This window comes from Sorex fumeus, unplaced genomic scaffold, assembly GCF_029834395.1.
Source record: "Sorex fumeus unplaced genomic scaffold, SorFum_2.1 ptg000169l, whole genome shotgun sequence".
In the NCBI taxonomy this organism is placed as follows: Eukaryota; Metazoa; Chordata; class Mammalia; order Eulipotyphla; family Soricidae; genus Sorex; species Sorex fumeus.
In genome coordinates, this window is record NW_026606226.1 from 8,000,316 (window position 1) to 8,019,111 (window position 18,796).

General features: G+C 44.1%; 1 protein-coding gene across 1 annotated transcript in view; it reads left to right on the forward strand.

The window, feature by feature from the left end:
• The first annotated feature begins 10,162 nt into the window (after window positions 1-10,162).
• Window positions 10,163-18,796, forward strand: part of RDX (radixin) — a 74,393-nt gene continuing 65,759 nt past the window's right edge. The window contains exon 1 of the mRNA XM_056107491.1: window positions 10,163-10,429. The gene's annotated coding sequence lies outside the window, so the exon portion shown is untranslated. The remainder of the gene's footprint in view (window positions 10,430-18,796) is intronic.

The following is an 18,796-nucleotide window of genomic DNA, read 5'->3' on the forward strand; positions in this document are numbered from 1 at the left end:
AGCAAAATAAACAAATAAACAAATACAGAAAACCCCAGAGATTTTTAGTGCCTGCCTGAATGCAGATGATCCTGGTTTTATCCCAGGCACCCTGGGTCTCCAGTCCTCTAAACACTGTCAGGGAGTGGCCCCTGGTACCACCAGGTTCAGGTTTCCCAGGCCCCTTAATAGGGGCCAAGTGTCAAGATATTCTTGGGCCATATCTCTGAGAACCACTGGGAGGGGCCTCAGGTACCCCAAATAACCCCAAGCCTTTGTGATTTAAAACCACATTCATTCTCTCACGATTTCTGTACAGCTGGATTCAGCAGCAGCTCTGTTGAGTGGTCATGGCTCTGGGTCTCCCTGGGGGAGGAGACACTGGCTGGAGTTGCAGATATCTGGATGGACTCGGGCTAATAGAGGCAGCTTCTACAGTCGCTCTCCCATGGCTGTCAGTACAAGGCCTCACCCCTGCGACATCACCACCACCTGGACCTCACCATTAGCTGAGTGTGTTCTCTTGACACGGTACAAACCTCCCCCAAAGCAAGGGTTCCTGAAGTGGGGAAGGAGAAGTGACAGTGTCTTGTGACTTTTGACACGTCTCACAAGGAACATACACTAACTGGTGCTCAGGGGCACCATATGGGATATCTCAGATGGAATCCAGGTCAGCCATGTGCAAGGCAAGTACAAAACCTTGTCTGCAGCCCTAAAGGCAGATTTAAAATGGTTTCCAACTGCTGGTGCACAAAACCATACTGATCCACAGGTGTAAAAAAGGATTATGGTTTTTGGTTTTTTTTTCTATTTTTTGGAGGGGATGGGATGGTTTGGGCTACACTTGGTAGTGCTCAGAGGAACATACGTGGTTTTGGGGATTAGAATTAGGGTCAGCAAGATGCAAGGCAATTGCTTTAACCACTGCTTTTCAGGCCCCAGGTGTGAAAAGAGGAGCACTAACTTAGAATTATCAGTGCTGAAATCCAGGGTGTGTATTTATCCATTTACATCTCTGTACCAAAGCAAGGACAGCCTCATAATGTAAAATTATTACTGTACTAGAAATTAATGTGTCAAGAATTAAATATGATAGCTAGTCTCTGTACATAAAAAGCCATGTATGTAGTAAAACACATAATTCTAAAAATTACATATTCCTACATTTAAGAATCATGTTTTACATATAAATAAGAATTGAAAGGTTTTTTGGTTTATTTTTGCTTTTTGGGTCACACCCGGCGATGCTCAGGGGTTACTCCTGGCAGTGCTCGAGGGACCATATGGGATGCTGGGAATCGAACCCAGGTCGGCCATGTTGGCTGCGTGCAAAGCAAACACCCTACCCGCTGTGCTATCGCTCCAGCCCCATAGAGTTGAAAGTTTTTGAGCTCGCAGATAGCCTAGGTGAAAAAACTGCAAGACTTAAAAAATGAAGAAGGTTTTTCCTAGTGCTCATAAGGAGTTAGTGGCAGGAAGCCACTACTGATGGAATCCCTAAGTCATGATCAGAGTGGAGAAAGATTGAATGCTCTCTGAGGTCCTCCTTGGTCCTGAAAGATCTCTGATATTGCCAAAGAATCTTGGGGTAAGGCACACCAGCTGAACACTCTCCTTTCTTTAACATGGCAATTCCATTCCAGGTCCATTCATAGGATTGCTCAAGGTCCCTTAGCAATTTGTAGGAATTGGGAAATTAGCCAAGAGTAGAGATTCCCTCCTTAGCACTTTTTCCTTCCTTTATTACTTACCTCTGAAATTTTATTGCCATTTACAAACTCAATTGGCTTTATTATATAAGCAGAGAGGATTAAGAAGTAACTTTTTCCTGGTCTTTGTTGAAGACTAATATGCTCATATCTGTGAACACATAATGAATTATGTACTTATGTAATTTGATATTAGATAGGGAAAGAATAAAGGTAGGAGTGGACTGCGGTTTCTCGATTCTTAGTCTAGGTACATTAACTATCAACCCTCTATTGACTGTACTGAAATTTTATAGCTTATATCAGCAACTTAATTTGTATAGCTTACTAAGCATACAAAGCAGATGATAAGACTGTTTACTTTGTCTATTTTTACTAGACATTCTCGTGTCTATGTACCTAAATATTGTGACTATGTACTGAAATATTCTAGATAGTGTGAATAGTATGAAATATAATTGTTTATAGTGATATAATGTTTATTTTTCTTTCACGTGTAGGTGTTAGGAATAGTTGTGGGGACTGAGGAGATAGCACAAAGAACTATCATGCATGGCTGGCATACAGAGGCCTAGAGTCCTAATCCTTGTACTGCATGGTCCCCCAAGCAACACTGGATGTGGCCCTAGTGGCCCCCAGCACTGCTGGGTCCAAGTAGCACTGCATCACTGGCCTGAGCACTGAACTAGACAGGCTGCACAGTTAGGCCAAATAATACTCAGAATAGCTCCTGGGTCTCCTGAGAAATGCATGGGAGTTTCTGCCTTCCAAAAAGAATTTGGGATAAATTCTTTGATAAAATAGTGATTAAAATATTTTTATGGAAAAACATTTTGGCATATTATGATATTACATATCAGTTAATATACAATTCTTTAATAAATCCCCTGGTTTAAATAAAACTGTGTTTTCCAAGGATATATTTAAAAACCAAAGGCTTTTTTGTCTATGTTTATCCAACAAAATGAACAAATCCAGTGTCTCCTTTGCCATAGTTCTTAGAGTTCATATATACTCAGTTACGAATATATATTTATTCCTAGATGGTATGCAGACTTAAAAGTCAGCATTTTTTTTGGGGGGGGAAGCTTTTGGGGTCATACACATCAATGCTCAGGGGTTAGTCCTGGCTCTGCACTCTGGAATTACTCCTAGCAGTGCACAGGGGATCAAACGGGATGCTGGGAATGGAACACAGATCAGCAGCATGCAAGGCGAGCACCCTCCTCACTGTACTAACACTTGAGCCCTCTAAAAGTCTGCATCTTATTAGCTTGCCCAATTATTAAAAATCCTTCAGTTCCACTTCTTGCATACTCCCCATTTATTTTAGGGTTCCTATGGGAAAACCTAAAATTATTTTCACAATGCCTTTCCCCATCCTCCAATCCCTTAAGACTATTTCCTTCATCTCCTCCTCACTACCTTCCATGTTCAGCCTCTCTCTCTCTCTCTTTCTCTCTCTCTCTCTCTCTCTCTCACACACACACACACACTCACTCACTCACACTCACACACACACACGTATATAAAATTCTTTTAATTGCTTGTTTGCTTTTGCTTCTATTTGATCTTGGGTCACATTCAGCAAAGCTGTTTAGGGCTTACTCCTGCCTCTGTGCTCAGAAATCACTTCTGGTGCTCATGAACCACACATGGTATTGGAGATTCAAACCTGGGTCACCCACGTGCAAGACAAGTAGAAAGGTGACATTCTGAACTTTCTAAGTGAGTCTCAACTTACCTTTTGGAAACCTCTGCTTATGACCACCCATATAGCGGAACAGCAAACCCAGCTTTCCACTCAGCCTCCAGAGTGGATCAACTTCACTTCTCTTAGGGAACTGCCACTCACTCCTTCACTATTACTTTTCTGCCTGTCTTCTCCAAGCACAATTTGTTGTCTTCTTTTCTGTCTCCCTTAGTGCTATATGTCTAACTTTACACCAGCTTTCACTGCATCACTGCACAGCGCTGTTTGTTGGCATTTCCCACTATTGAATTCGGGCGGGGGAGGGGGGTAGGGCAGGGGAATGAATGTCCTATTCAGACTATCAAAGGTTCAGGAAATCAATCTTTGTTCTATAATTGAAAGCTTTTCATTTAAAAACCATGCTTGCAAAACTGAATTTTAATTAAGAGTTTTTAAGTTACATCCTTCAAAAAAATTTTTTTTGGGGGGGCGTACTTCACAATACTCAGGGGCTACTCTTGGCTTGCACTCAGGAATTACTCCTGGCCGTGCTCAGAGGACCATATGTATTACTGAGGATTGAACCTGGTTCGGCTGTGTGCAAGGCAAAAGCTCTCCCTGCTTTATTTATTGCCCTGACCTCATTCTTCGCAATTTTAAGTCAGAACGGATTATTTAGCTAATATAATGTGTGGTATGGGGTAGGGGCTAGAGCAGAGAGGCCTTAACAATAGATTGTAATAAGTTGATTCTGGTCTTTTCTAGAATTCACATTGTGTTTTTTTTTTAAGGTAGAGATCAGAGAGATAGTTCAGGGGGTAAGGGTCTTGCCCTCCATCCTGCCAACCTGTAGAATCCCCAGCACCACATTTCCCTAAGCATTGACAGGGATCAGTCCTGATTAGCGGACCAGAAATAGTCCCTGAGCACCAAAGAGTGTGACTCAACCCTCTCCCACCAAAAATATGTAACTACTGATAATAAATAATGTTGGGGAGAAAGGGTTAATATAGAATGAGGGAAAAGCAGAAAAGGTAAAAAAACTAAACCGTGAAATCTGAAAAGCTGACCCTGAAGTGGAAAGCCACTGAGGCACAAGTTCTGTGACTGCTTATCTCTGTTTGTTTTCCCCCTTTGAACTAGCCCACAACAAGTTTGTCCCAATACACTAAGACTCTTCTATATGTAAAAGGTTTAGCTATCAAAGAATGTTGTTCTCCGGGTGGGAGGGATACTGGGATCATTGGTGGTGGAGAATGGGCACTGGTGAAGGGATGGGTACTTGATCATTGTATAACTGAAACCCAAGCACAAAAAATTGCAAGTCTACAATTGTAACTCATGGTGTTTCACTAATAAAAATTTTTTAAAAAAAAGAAAAAAAATAATGTTGTTCTCCTCCCACTTATGATTTTGGAATCAAAGCAATCAATATTCAATGTGAAGGACACTCAGGACTCTCAGTCCAAGAGGCTGTTGGCCCCTGACCCCAGGCTTCTTATTTTTGTCTCTTTTTTTTTCTTTTTGGGTCACACCCGGCGATGCTCAGGGGTTACTCCTGGCTCTGCACTCAGGAATTACCCCTGGTGGTGCTCAGGGGACCATATGGGATGCTGGGAATCGAACCCGGGTCGGCCGCGTGCAAGGCAAACACCCTACCTGCTGTGCTATTGCTCCAGCTCCTCATTTCTTAATCTTTAGCAGTGCCCCTGCTTTGACCCTGTTCACCAGCATAATACCAGCATTTTTTTTTTCTTAAAAATAAAAGTTTCAGGGCTGGAGAAATAGTACAGTGAGTAGGATGCTTGTCTTGCATATGGCCAACCCAGATTCGATCCCTGGCACCTCATATAGTCCCCTGGCGCCCCATATAGTCTTGGTGAGCCCACCGAGAGTGATCCCTGAGTGCAGAGTTCAGGAGTAAGGCCTTAGCATTGCCAGATGTGGCCCAAAATAAAAATAAATAAATGTTTCAGCAAATGTATGCAATTTCCCCCTTTATGCCTGACAGATTGAACACTGTCCTCCCGTTGTTCATTGATTTGCTCGAGGCAGTAACAACATGTCTCAAAATGGAGACGTTACTGGGCCCGCTCGACAGATTGAAATTATTATTATTTGTTTTTGTTTTTCAGGAGCCACACCTGGCTGTGCTCAGATCTTATTCTTGGCTCTGTACTCTGGGATCATTTCTGGAAGTGCTCAGGGGACCACTGGTGGTTCAGGAATCAAACCCAGTTAGCTGCATGAAAGGCAAGGATCCTACCTGCTGTACTATTGCTCTGGCCCCTGATAGTAAAATTAAATCAAGAAAGAAAATTTTCAGTTAAATCTCTAATAACAAGATATATATATATATATATATATAAATATATATATATATGATTCATGGGGGGAAATAAGGTTATGGAGTATGCAGATTACATTTATAATAAACAGTAAATCTGACCCCAAACAATAAAATTCAGTCAGCTCAGTTCATTTTAATTTTTCACTGAAGAACCTCATAGTTAATAAAACAGTGCCTTTATTGCTTTAGTGTAACCGACAACCCAAACTATAGCAAAACTTTGTTTAAATACTTTTTTGATTTTTTAAATGCCAGAAATTTATATATATATATGGAGCGATAGCACAGCGGGTAGGGCGTTTGCCTTACAAGCGGCCAACATGGCCGACCCGAGTTCGATTCCTCCGCCCCTCTCGGAGAGCCCGGCAAGCTACCAAGAGTATCTCGCCCGCACGGCAGAGCCTGGCAAGCTTCCCGAGGCGTATTCGATATGCCAAACACAGTAACAACAAAATCTCCAATGGAGACGTTACTGGGCTCGCTCGAGCAAATCGATGCATAATATATGTAATTTTTTACACTACAAGTATAATATAGAAAATAATGAAAAATAAAGGAAAATGCCTACAGAATACCATTCAGAGATAACTGGGCCTTAATCTTTATTTTCTAACTTCTTATAATTGTGTTTGTTTGGTCTGGAGCGATAGCACAGCAGTAGGGCGTTTGCCTTGTGCATAGCCAGCCTAGTGGAGCCAGGTTCAATTCCTTCGCCCCTCTTGGAGAGCCCGGCAAGCTACCAAGAGTATCTCGCCCGTATGGCAAAGCCTGGCAAGCTCCCCGTGACATATTCAATATGCCAAACACAGTAACAACAAGTCTCAAAATGGAGACGTTACTGGGCCTGCTTGAGCAAATTGATGAATAACGGGAGGACAGTGTTTGTTTGTTTGTGGGCCATACTTGGTGGTGCTTGGGTTATTTCTGGCTCTGCACTCAAGACTTATTCCTGGTGGGGGACCATATTGAATGCTAGGGATCAAACTTGGGTCGGCTGCACTCAAGGCAAGAGCCTATCTGCTGTACTAATGCTCTGGCCCCTAACATCTTATATTTTGGGGTCATACCTAGAGGTGTTTAGGATCTACTCTAAACCTAAGCATCCAAAGTATAAGTTACAGTTTTTTGAGCCAGATCCCCAGCACCAATTTATTTTTTAGAAAATATAGATGTGATTACAATGTATAGTTTACAACTTTTGTCACTTAAAACTTTTTAAAAAAACCCACTTGCCATAATTTCACATCTTATGTAAATAACCGCTATTTAACCGCTATTTAAATTGCAGAGTAGAGAACACTAAAACATTTAGTATCAATTTTTTTTGCTTGGGCTTTTATTTTCGGCTTATGAAATTTTATTAAAACTCACTTTTTATCAAGCTAAGTTTTTTTTTTTCTTTTAATCGCAAGAATCATCTAGATGGCTTTCAAATGGCTCACTGACTTGTTTTTTTTGTTTATTTGTTTTGTCCATACCTGCAGTGCTTGGGGAATACTCCAGTCTGGGATCCTCAAGTGGGAAGGATTAAACGCTGACCTTAGGCATGCAAAGCATTCATTCCAGCCCTTGAGTCCAGCTTGCTGTTCCTGTATATAATTTTTCCCATTTGGGGCCTTACCTGGCAAGTACTCAAGAGCCGCTCCTGACTGTGTGGAGGGATTCTGTGATGCCAGAGATCAAATGTGGAGCTCCCGTACACAAAGCATGAGCTCTGGTCCTTTAAGCGATCTCCTTAGGTTTAACTTTTGCATCTTATAAATAATATTTTGATGCAGAGTTTATGAATAAAGGATGTTCTCTGCTTCAGATTACTTCATTCAGAAAGAATCCCAGACATGGGATTATGGGTTCCAAGAGAATGAGCATTTTTTATAGGTTGAATCACAGTGCCAAATTGCTTTCTAAATAGATTGTTCCAATTTACACTCCCACTCAGAGTGTCTGGGGGTATTCTTTTATCTCATCAGCCTTGAATATTTATCTTTTACTTAAATATTTATTAATAAAATGCTAATAAATGGGTAAGCAACTGAAATTCTACACATGTAGGTCTGTTTGCTTGTGGAGAATAGAGAATAAAATCAAAACTTGGAAGTTAAATATAACTAAGTCTGGTCATTGCTCTGGCACTTCCTAGTTGTGCTACATAGAGGAAATTACTTCACTCCTTTAAGGCTCTCTTTATTCATTAGCTTTTTTTTTAAAGGTTAATAATATTTACCTCAAACACAGGGTTGCTGTGATAATTGAAAGAAACAGTCATGGGGTTGAGGAGATAGGGCGAGTGCTACAGCACGTGTCTAGCATGTGCCAAGGCAACAGTTCCAGCTCTGATACTACATGTAAGTGGCCCTCCTAGCTGGGGGCCACTTTAGAAGCATTGGGCCAGCCACACTAGCTAAGTATACATCCCAGAGTGGTCCTAGGTCCCTACCCCAAACCTCCAGCACGATTAAGTATGGACCCTATTTTTAAAAAACGTCATGGAAGTGATCCTGTAGCTTAACCACAGTGTAATACTTCCTGTCTATGAGGGAGGGAGGCCCTGGGTTTAACCTCCCTGCAAAAAAAAAAATAGTCATGTTATTTTCATAGCAGTACTGGGCATATGATAAATAACTCTTTTACGTTGCCAAAGAATGCTTCATACTTCTGTTTGATTAGTGTGAGGTCTAGGAATTCAGGTATTTAACTTGTGGATCTTGATATAGAAGGCTTTACAATTACTTGGATAATTCTCCTGCCTTGGAGAGATCAGGGAGTAGTCTTAGATTAAAAAAAAAAAAAAACCAGCCCACATCTGGTTCTCACCCTTGAGCAATTTGCAACATAGAGGCCTTGAGTAGGACTCTTGGGGCTTTTATTGTTTATTGAGGTCTCAGAGCACAAAGGTGGAAATTTACTGTAGAGTCAGTTTAGTGAAAGTGATCTGGAGGGAGTCCCTGGAAAAGCTACAGTGTGGCAGGGAGAGGAAAGGAAAACCAGGATAGAATTATTCTATAAAAGTTAAGTACTCTCCTGAGGCTTTGATAAGAATGTAAAATTTGTTCCTAGAGGATAAACTGAGCATTGCAAACAGGGCAAGCTAAGCAAGTCTGATTTTGTTCACTTGCTGTTTTTTGTTTGTTTGTGTTTGTTTGTTTGTTTGTTTGGGGCCACTCTTCCTTCATGGTTGTGCTCAGGATTTATTCCTGACTCTGCACTCAAGGATTACTTCTGATGGGCCTGGGGGACCATATGTGGTGCCAGGGATCTAGTCCCTGTCAGCTCCTTGCAAGACAAGTGCCCCATCTGCTATGCTATCGCTCCAGCCCAAGTTTTGCTCTGCCGGGTTTTTGGTTTTGAGGCCACACTCAGCGATGCTCAGGGTTTACTGGTGGTGGCACTCAGGGATGCCGAGGATCGAACCCCAGTCAGCCCCGTGCAAGATGCGAGCGCCCTAGCTTCGTCCCAGCTTTGCTCTTTGAAGCCTATAAAAAGTCCAGCGCATGACCAAGTACACAATAACAACTCCAGGTTTGTCTCGTCCCCGCGCAGGCCACACTAACTGAGACTGCTATCAAAAACTGACTGCTCTCCCCTTCATTTCCCCAATAAACTCGTCTTACTTGATAAAAGTTGACCCTTTTCTAAATCTACAGTCATTTAGGTCTGGTTGCACTGGCGGGAGACAAGGATTCTAAATAGATTCGGGGGTGTCAGGGATCGATCCCGGGTCGCTCACAAGAACTGCCAGTGCCCTACCTGCTGCTATACCATCTCCTCAATTGGCCGAGAATATCAAGGCTAATCAAAATTAAAAAAAAAAAACAAAAATAAATATATCCTGGCCTGGATACAACCCCTACCCTCTCGGTGGGGGGCCTCGTCCCTGGGAGGTGTCGGTGGGGTTCAAAAATAGCCCCTGAAAAGGGAAGTTCTTTCCAAGGGGGCTGGGACCTGGGCGGCCCGCGTGCGCGTCCGGCGCCGCAGCCCCGCATCTCTCTGGTCTCTCCGGGCAGGCCCTTTCTCCCTCCAGCTCGGACTTGCCGGGCCAAGCCGCCGAGTGGCATTTGGCGCTCCATTGCCTCGGGGAAGAACGTTCGTCGGGGGCGACAGAAACGCCCTCGCGGTGCGTTTTCCAGGCACCCGCGGGAGTTTCAAGTTTCCACTCCGGGGGGGAAGGCGGCGGCGGCGGCGGCGGCGGCGCCCTCGGAGCTTGGGGCTGGGCGGCTCCGCTTCCCCTTCAGGGCGGGCGTGATTCCCGCCCGGGGAGCCCCCGGGAGGGGCGCCCCTGCCCCCGCGCTCGCCCCCTTGTCCCCCTCCCCGCCCCGGGGCGCCCCGCCCGGGGCTCCGGGGGGCCCGCGACCCCCGCGCGAGGGGCGGGCCGGGCCGGGGCGGGGCGGGGCGGGGCGCGGGCGGCCCCGGCGGCGGCGGCGGCGGCGGCGGCGGCGGCGTTGGCGCTCAGGCCGCGGCGCGAGGCCGGTCGGCCGGCAGGGGGAGGCGGGGGGCGCGGGGCAGCCCCGCCTTTCCCCCCGAGGAGCCGCCGGGCGGCCATATTGCGGAGCTGTCTGCGGCGGTGGCGGCGGCGCCTGTCCTCTCCGGCGTCTCCGCGCTCCGACCCCCGCCTCGCCCTCCGGGCCGCAGCCGCGCCGCGCGCCGGGCCCCGCGCCTCAGCCCCCGCGCCGCCGGGAAGGAGCCGCTCGCGCCCGGGTAAGCCGCGGCCGGCCCGCCCTGCGCCCCCGCCCCGGCCCGCAGGCTCCGCCGGGGACGCTGAGGTGGCGGCGAGAAGTTCCCGCGGGGGCCCCGCGCGCGGGCCGGGTCTCGCGCGTCTCGCCTGGCGCCCGGGCCCGCGCCCGCGCCGCCGCCGCCGCCACCCGGACGGCCAGGCCGCCGGCGGGGGGAGGGGGGCGGGCGCCCGGCCGGAGTGGCGGGGCCCGGGCCGGGTTCGGGGGCGCGGCGGCCCCCCCACCCCCGCCACCCAGCCTCACGCGGCCCCCCGGCGCGGGGTCCCCGCTGGGCGGCAGCTCCGGGTGCCCTAACCCTCCCCCCGCCCCACACAGCCGTCCCGGGCGGGGGTGGCGGAGCGGACCGTCGTCGGCTTCCCGCCGCCTGGGCGCGGCCCCGGGCGCGGCCTGGCACGCTTCTCCCGGGGAGTTTGCAAATGCGGATCCTAAAGGGAGGCCGAATCGCGGTTTTGCGCGGCGGGGAGGGAACCCGAGAGAACTTCCTTCTCCCCGGGCCCGCAGCTTTGAAAGTGAGGGTGTTGGATTACTCGAGAGCGTGCGTCCCGCCCGTGTGGCCCAAGGGATGTGGTACTACGGGGTTTGGGGCGGCCAGGCGCTCCCGGGGCCGCCCGCACCCGTTAGGCGAGGCCGCCCAGCCCGGCCGCCCAGCCCGGTCTACCTGCTGCTTCCGCCCCCGCCGCCCCCGCCGCCGCCGCCGCCGGCCCGGAGCCTCGGAAGTTGCTCCGTCCCGGTTGCGGGCGGCCGAGCCGAGGATCCCAGACCCCACGAGGCCGGTCGGGCACGTCGCGCCCCCCACCCCGCCGCTCTCCCTCGCACGCTTCTGCGCTTGGCGCGGGGGCTAACTTTGCTAGCTGTTAGCAAACACTTCCAGGAGGGGTTTGCTAATGAGTTCCGAACTGTGGTGAAAGTCAGCTGCGTGAAGGATACATTGTTAAAAAAAAAGACTTGAGGGTTTTTTTTTTTTCTTTCGGGGGAGGATGTTTCCCCGAGTGCCGAGGCACAGACACTGGCCGGATGGTAAATTGTTAAAGAGCTTGAGATTAATAAGGGTTTATTTGATAAACGAGTCCTTGGGCATAGACATTGCGATCTATTGTTGATGAAGTATACGTTTTTTTTTTTTTTTTGGAGAACACTAGATACTCTTTTATGTGTCTGACGAGTTCTGAATGAACAATCGCCCTGTTCATGTCGCTGGATGAAATTATGGCCCGACCCGTGTGCCAGAACTGCGTTATTAGACCTGAGAAACTAACCTACTGGAAAATTGCCTCAAAAATGACACATAGAGAACTCTCCTCTTAAAGTTTGTGTGCTCTTAAATGTGTGGCACCAACTCATTTTGCTTAATCTCGCTTTTTCGCATAGAACGAGATAATAAATGATTAATGTATTAGTAAGGAGCAAACAGCTGCTCTTTGGAATGCTTTATAGTTTTATTTAAATGAGACAATTTGATTATGGCATTCAGAAGCCTTTCTGGATCCTACATTGTTTTTGTTCCCTCAGTGTTTTACCCCCATCTCCCCTCCCGTACTTGGAACAGCATGTAGGAGAGGCTCAGAAATATTTGTAGGATAAGTAAGTTCTGTGTGGTTGCAAGTATGTTGAGCTTGCGCTTTCTTTTGGAAATTATTACTTAACTGGAAAGTAAATAGGTTATTCTTTTTCTTGTAGTGGTAATGACAGGCTTTGCTGTTCTTTCCCTCCCTTGCTAACCTTCTAGGGAGGAGTACTGGGTTTATTTCATGTTTATTTACCATTCTCAAGCGCAGAATTAGATTTCATTATTCATTTAAAACCTTTACCTGGAACCAGGAGGTAGTACTGTGAGTAGGGCACTTGCTTGCCTTGGCTGCGGCTCACCGGGGCTGCATCCCCAGCTCCCCATAAGTAAGGAGTAAGCCCTGAGCGCCGCTGGGTGTGACCGAAAAACAACAACAAAAAAAGTTCTTATGGAAAAGAAATACTTACATGTTTTTAATTTTTTCTCAGTCTTTCAATCTATAGTTGAATAGAATGTTGAATGATGGTGGACATTTTAGTTTTTTATCATCTGCTTTTGATGTACTACATTTGAAATTGTGCCACTTAAAAATGGTAGCAAATCTTAGCCAATAGGTCCAGTAGACCGACACTTAAAAAGTGTTGTTCTAAGACTGAGGTTGAGCCACATTGTGATCCTGCATAGCTAATGAGATTCATCTTCCTCCTATAAATCTGAGAAGCAAAGGAAATGACCCTTGCTTTCATGGCTCCCTCAGACCAGAAGCTAGTGGGCACTGATCTTTCCTGTTTTTACCCTTGGGTACTGTACTGGATGGGGGTTGCTATAGACTCCACCCTTACATCGTTATTTTAAGCTTTATGGGGTTAGAGGGCTGTGGACCTTTCTGGGGAAGCTTCCTCACTTCTGCAGCCAGTGTATTCTCACCTCTTATGTGGTACAAGTGGTTAAGTCTGACCCTAGAGAGTGACTCATTTCCTAGCCTCTGCTAGAGAATTCTGTCTTTTGTATTTTAGTTCCTGCTACAGTTCTCAGAATTAACTTACATTAAACATTTGAAACCATTTTTTAAAGTCTGTAAAAGCTGCAAAAATTCTTGGACAAAGTTAACAAAACCTCAGAAAGTAACTCTAGACCTCTTCACTCTCAACCCCCTTCCATCCTGTTTTTTTTCATAGGTGATTGCTATTAGCAGTTCTTTGCACGTATACGTGATACTAATTCCGGGAAGGCAAGGTCTTTCTTGCTGTACTTTCTTTTCAGCCCTATTTGTGATTTTTAAAGTTTATGAAAATAAGGCTATGATGTAGCAAACATTGGAAGGATGTTTATTGATTAATATTCCTCATTTTCTCATTTAAATGAAATTACACAGTTGAATCGCTTATAATCTCACATGTGTCTATATACATGTGCAGATTTTGTTTGATTAATGATTGAGGTGACTTTGTTTTCTTAGGGTATGGTACATAAGTGATAGTGAGAAATCCTATCCTTTGTTTTCATTTGTTTTTGATTTTTAGGTTACTCCCAGTTGGGTGCTTCAAATTGCTCCTGGTGGTGCAGGGAGAGAGGAAAGGGGTAAAGGTTAGGTGTGTGTGTGGGGAGAGGGGCAGGGATTATGCTGTACCAGGAATTAACTGGGACTCCCACAAGCAAAACATGAGATGGTCAAGCCCTTTGAGCCATCTCCCTGCCCCAGAAATGGAATCCCTTATTTATTTGGTTTTGGTGCCGCACTAGGCGATGTTCAGGGTTACTATTTGTTCTGCACTTGGGAATCAAACCTGACTGTGCTTTAGGGACGTACGGGATGCCAGGGATTGAACCCAGGTCAGCCTTACCCTCCTTTAAGAGTTTTAAAAGAGAGTTTATGATTCGGATATTAAAAAAGCCATTTATGCAAGTTTTTATACCTGGGAACTGTTTGGGAAGTACAGTTCATTATTTCTTTATTGTTTTAATAGTGAACTCTAGATTAAACTTTCTGAAAAACTGAGGTTCTCTTAGGCAAGAAGAGTTGTGTGTGTGGGTGTGGTATCCTAGACGTGTCCCCCCCCCACCCCTTTGAGTCATCAGTATTTATAGAACTCCTTTCAGATTCATTGATGTAAAATTCTTGGTTTTATTTAATAGTCGACACAAACTTGCATATGAATAATTTTATGTTAAATCTAATAGGGGTTTTATATATATAAATAAGACTTAGCATCATGTGATCTATTGCATATGAATTGAATGCACATAGTTACTTTTCTACATAATTTGCATACTTTGAAATAAATTTTTTTGAGTTCTAGAGAAGTTGATTAGTTTTTGAAAGATACTCTGCTCTTGGCAGTTTAGACAAGAAGTCATCAAATTGGTTGCTTAACTGCTTGTTATTGTAAATAAAGTTTATTTATAGAATAAAAATTGTCCATTTAGCTATACTGTATGTGGTTACTTTGAAACCTAGAGTATTTACTATCTGATGATTCATAAATGAAGTTTGCAAACCCTTGGGCCTAGGAGATAGCCCAAGTGCTAGTGCACACACATCTAACCCTTGTAAGGTCCTGAGCAGTGAATGGTCAGAACTGCTCTGCCAGAAGGAGAATAGCTGGGAGAGAGGCCCTTTGGCACCCCACCCCCCACCCCACCCCCAGCACCGTAGGTAATTTCCATTAACAAAGTTTTTTCCACTCCCCAGCTCTTTATAGAAATTCAACATCCTGTTGAAACCATGTTTTAAATGTAGAAGGTGGCCCTGTATTGTCCCTTGTCTGCATCATTAACAGAATTTATATTATAAAAATTTTAGTATCAGTAATTAAAATTTTTTTCTGAATTGTTGGTAATCTTGGTGGACTTTCAGCACATTAGATATTAATTCATTTGTGAAAAATTGAAGTAAGACTGCTTGCAGGTGAAATTGTGAAGTAAGCAGTCATCCATTTCTGCCCTTAAATTATTTAAGATGCTTTGGCTGCAATAAAATTATCAAACTAGCTGGCCTAATGAGGAATGTAATATATAATAACTTCCAGAAACTTAAGGGTAATTTCAGACACCTCTTTTCTTTCACCTCTTTTCTTTTGTCCCCTGGTCTTCCTTTTTAGCTTTATGCAGAATTGCTTTCTCCTTGTCAGTATGGCTTCAGTATCACATCCAGATATATCCAAAGGAGGATGTATATCTGGAGAGGGATGAAGCCTCCCCATGTAGGTCTTCTTAGTCTCAGTGGCCAAAATTAGGCCACATTTCATATCTTAACTAGTCACTAGCAAGGGAAGGAATTGCCCTTTTTAATTGTGTTGCTGTTAAGATTATTTTCTTACTTATATACCAAATGTCTTGTCCTTTCTTACTCCTGCCTAAAATCACATCTAGGATTGATCTGATCAATCTTAGCAATTTCTTAGTCATGACTAGTCTAGACACAGTCTAGCTTGAATATGTGAGTTCATATCGTCCCAGTTTCCAAATTTTTTGTAAATTAAGAAATGAAAAGTGACAGGTCAGGAGACATAATACAATGGGTAGGGGGTGCTTGCCTTGCACTTGGCATACACTAATTCCATCCCCAGGACCCCTGATCCTACCAGGAATGATACCCAAGTGCAGAGGCAGGACTAAGCCCTGAGCACAGTTAGGTTGCCCCCACTCTCCACATCACCCCCCCCCCCCCCAAAAAAAAATACTGGGAAAAAATAAAGAATGAAAAGTCATGATTCGTACTAAAATACTTGAAGGCAGGAGTTGAGCAATTACCACCCATGAGCCACATGCAGCCTGCTGCCTGGCTTAGTGAATGAAGTGTTATGACTCCCTTTTTCTCATAATGTCTGGCTGCTCCTGTGCTACTGCACCCAAGTCATTGTAAGAGAATGTATGGCTTTCAAAATCCAGAAAGTTGATTTAGCTGTCCATTTACAGAAAAGGTTTGCCAACCTCAGCTTTAAGATACCATTCAGACATTTAAAATCATATGCCATGTGTGCCTTGTGTTTCATGAGTGAGATGTTGAGAAGATCATATTCCCTTAGGAAGATGAATGTATCCTGTTGTATCCTGTAAAGTGTATTCACTGTGTGAGTGCAAGTGTACGTATACAATGGAGTTAATATTCAGTTCAGTAAAGTGTTAAGCGTCATCTCTGATTGGAGTTCTGGCCACTTCCTACTTAAGAAAAAAAACAACACCTTCCTGTTGTTTCTATAACCTTTCAGTAAAGTTAACAGGAGCAACTTATCGAACTGTTTGTTTAATATCTGTTTATAACTAATTTAGAAATTGTACCTGAAAATCCTAGCTCGTTAGTGGAATCATGTGGATAAATGAGACGAGAGATTCTAAATAAAAGGAAGAACGGAGAAATAAAGAATGGAGTTATCATTAATGGGACCCTTTTGTTTATTTTAATTGAACTTATGGAAATAGATGAAACTTTGTTAGCCATCTTGAGGATTCTAGGTATTTAAGATTTTTATTGATTCTAGACTTAGATATACTGTGGAAACTTGTTTGGTCATGGAGCAGATATATCTTAAGAACTTCATACTAGTCAACCAGTTTCTTGGTAATTATAGTAATCATTAAACATATCATATGGCCTTAAAATTTAGCTTGTCAAATCAGATTATTGAGTATTTTTTTCTGTTGTTGTGGGGGCCACACTCAGCAGTGCTCTGGAGTTGTGCAGTGTTGGTATTGAACCCAGGGCTGTGCACGTGGAAGGCCTGTGATCTGCATGTACCCTACTGCTTGATTTACATATCAGCCCTTGAAAGAGTCTTGAATACAGACTTCAAGTGTGGAGGTGAAGTGTTTTGTATGGGTTTTTTTTTTCTTTCTTCATATGTTTGTTTTGCTATCTTTTTTTTTTTTTTTTGCTTTTTGGGTCACACCTGGCGATGCACAGGGGTTACTCCTGGCTCTGCACTCAGGAATTACCCCTGGTGGTGCTCAGGGGACCATATGGGATGCTGGGAATCGAACCCAGCTCGGCTGCGTGCAAGGCAAACGCCCTACCCGCTGTGCTATTTCTCCAGCCCCTGTTTTGCTATCTTTTGCTGATTAATTTGTCCATTTTACGGTTTAAAAAATGAGATGAAAATATCGCCCATGGCAGAAAATAAGCAGTAGAAAAATTCCAAATGAATTTTACATACAAACCTAATTCACCAACAAAATCAACATTGAGGATTTTGCTGTGAACCTGGCATGGTTTCTTAAAAGGGGATTGAATAGTTTCTTAAAAGTTTCTTAAAAGGGGGATTGAATAGTTAGAAAAACTGGATACTTAATGATGTTTATAGTACTAGAACTCTCATAGAGCTTTATTGATTGCATAAGAGAATTTTGTCTAATTTTAAGGGTATGTAAGAAACATTGGGCTTGGAGACATAACTCAGAGGGCTGGAGCACATGCTTTGTGTGTGGGACCCAGGCTTGAATTCCTGCAATTGTCACCCTTCTCTCCCCGCCCCCAATTTGATTTTGAAAATAATCTCTTAATGTCTGGTAGTTAAAAACAGGAAGTAAAAATTGTGAGAATCCTTGCGGTTTCAAGACTATTTGTTTCCTGTTACATTGGTGACATGAACCTATCGTTGATTTTCCTTTTTTTTTTCCTTTTTAGTTTTTGGGCCACACTCAGCTGTGTTCAGGTCTTACTCCTGGCTCTGTGCTTAGAGATCACTTCTGGCGAGCTCGGGGGACCTTATGGGGTGCCAGGTATCGAACCTGGGCCGGCCGCGTGCAAGGCAAGCACAGTATGCGGTGTGCTATCCCTTTGACCCCTGATTTTCCTTTTAAAAATACGTTTATTATATAATTATTTGAAGTTTTCTTAAATATAGAATGAATTAATTGAACTAAGTTTAGCTTTCTTAGAATTAGCATTAAAAGTAATTATTGCAAATCCTAAACTTTATTTTTACCCACTTTGGGAATATAACAGGAACCTATCCCCTCCTTTCCTCTTCCATCTCTTAGTTTTAGCGCCACTTCTGCTCTGTGCTCAGGGGACCAAGCAGTGTCCATGTTAGAATTAGTGTCAGCCACTTGTAAGGCAAACATATTAACTCCTGTACTGTCTCTTCACTCCCTTCAGTCCCTGGTGTTTCTTTGACACTTACAAATTGTTGAAGCCAGAGATAGTACAACAGATAAAACACTTGCCTTGCACCCGGCTGACATGGGTTTTAGCCTCAGTAGCACCACGAATTCTGAGCACTGCCATGAATAAGCCCTGAGCACAAACGTGTGTGGCCTAATCTCCTGACCGCATCTTTCTTTCTTTCTTTCTTTCTTTCTTTCTTTTTTTTAAAATACTGCACTTCTGCTTTATAGTTCTAGAAATTTGCTTTGCTTCTTTGGTAGTATGTTTACGTTGCTAAAAAATGTTGATTATCTTATTTTCTGGAAAATATCCTTGAACAAAAATCAGTTTCTGTGTAGCCAGATAGAGCTGCCTATCACCTTTATATATTTGCAGAGATGGTTATACCAGTATTCGTATCACTTAGAACATCTTCAAAGGCAGATTTTTGACTTGAAAACAACAGAGAGAAGAGATTTGACATTTTGAAAAGCTCTAGTACTTATTAGGGGTGAACTTACATGTGATACTGGGAAAAAGTAGACGAGGATAGCCAAAAAGACCTAGGTCGTCTTGGGATTTCATAGTACCTGATATGGAACTATCCTTTTGCTTTAGTTAGGCGAGTCACTTAACTGAATCTTATTCATCTCCTTCTTAGAAGATTGTGGGATTGTGATGCTTGTTATGGGCAAGGAGAGAAGTGCAGTTACTCTGACGAGTAAAGAACATGGGTAGAG